Source organism: Octopus bimaculoides, chromosome 7 (genome assembly GCF_001194135.2).
Source record: "Octopus bimaculoides isolate UCB-OBI-ISO-001 chromosome 7, ASM119413v2, whole genome shotgun sequence".
Classification (NCBI taxonomy): Eukaryota; Metazoa; Mollusca; class Cephalopoda; order Octopoda; family Octopodidae; genus Octopus; species Octopus bimaculoides.
The window spans coordinates 89,773,739-89,774,871 of NC_068987.1; positions in this window are offsets into that span (position 1 = coordinate 89,773,739).

Genomic DNA, 1,133 nt, shown 5'->3' on the forward strand with positions numbered 1-1,133 from the left:
TGTATACGTGTATGTGTGCGTGTGTATGTATGTACGTATGCATGTATGTATATATATATGCATGTATGTATATATATGCATGCATGCATGTATGTATGTGTGTATATATGCACGTATGCATGTATGTGTGTGTATGTATGTATGCATATATGCGCGTGTGTGTATGCATGTATTCATGCATCTATACAAGGAGCACTCCGTCGGTTACGACGATGTCGGTTCCAGCTGATACGGTCAACGGAACAGCCTGCTCGTGAAATTAACGTGCAAGTGGCTGAGCACTCCACAGACACGTGTACCCTTAACGTAGTTCTCAGGGAGATTCAGCGCGACACAGAGTGTGACAAGGCTGGCTCTTTTTAATACAAGTACTGCTCATTTTTGCCAGCTGAGTGAACTGGAGCAACGTGAAATAAAGTGTCTTGCTCAAGGACATAACGCGTCGCCGGGAATTGAACTCACGACCTTACGATCATGAGCCGAATTCCCTAACCACTAAGCCACACGTCTTCACATGTACGTATGTATGTATGTATGCATGCATGCATGCATGCATGTATGTTGTTGAAGCTGTTTCACTGTGAAGGTATTTAAGTTGAGATGAACTTTGTCCCAGTATTGTTTTAACCGCTCATGTATCCGATTGAAGGATCATCTCGGGCTTTTTCATAGCACCGAAGTAAATCTTGGTTTAGTTGTTGAGATCAAATAAAAATGAGAAGCGTGCTTACGTCTTCTTAAATAACTTACTGATGAAGCAGATCTGTGTTCATTGGTGGTGACGTTGTTAGTTTCATCTGTGGTGGTGTTAGTTTCAGCCATAATCGTGTTAAAGAGATTCCACGTGGTGTAGATGTATATTTTAAAATCTGTTCAGGATAATGCCACGTTGGTGGGTAAAAGGTGCTTCTCTTGTTAATCATTGGAGAAGTAAACCAGTTACCAGTTTAGGCTGGAGAAGCCGGCATATTTGTAGAGGAAGGCGTTCACCAACCGATGTTGGTGTGTTTACGTCCCCGTAACATTAACGGTTCGGCAAAAAGCGCCCGATAGAATAAGTACTAGGTTTACAAAGAATAAGTCCTCGGGTTTTTCGTTTGACTAAAGGCGATGGTCTAGTATGGCCGCAGTCA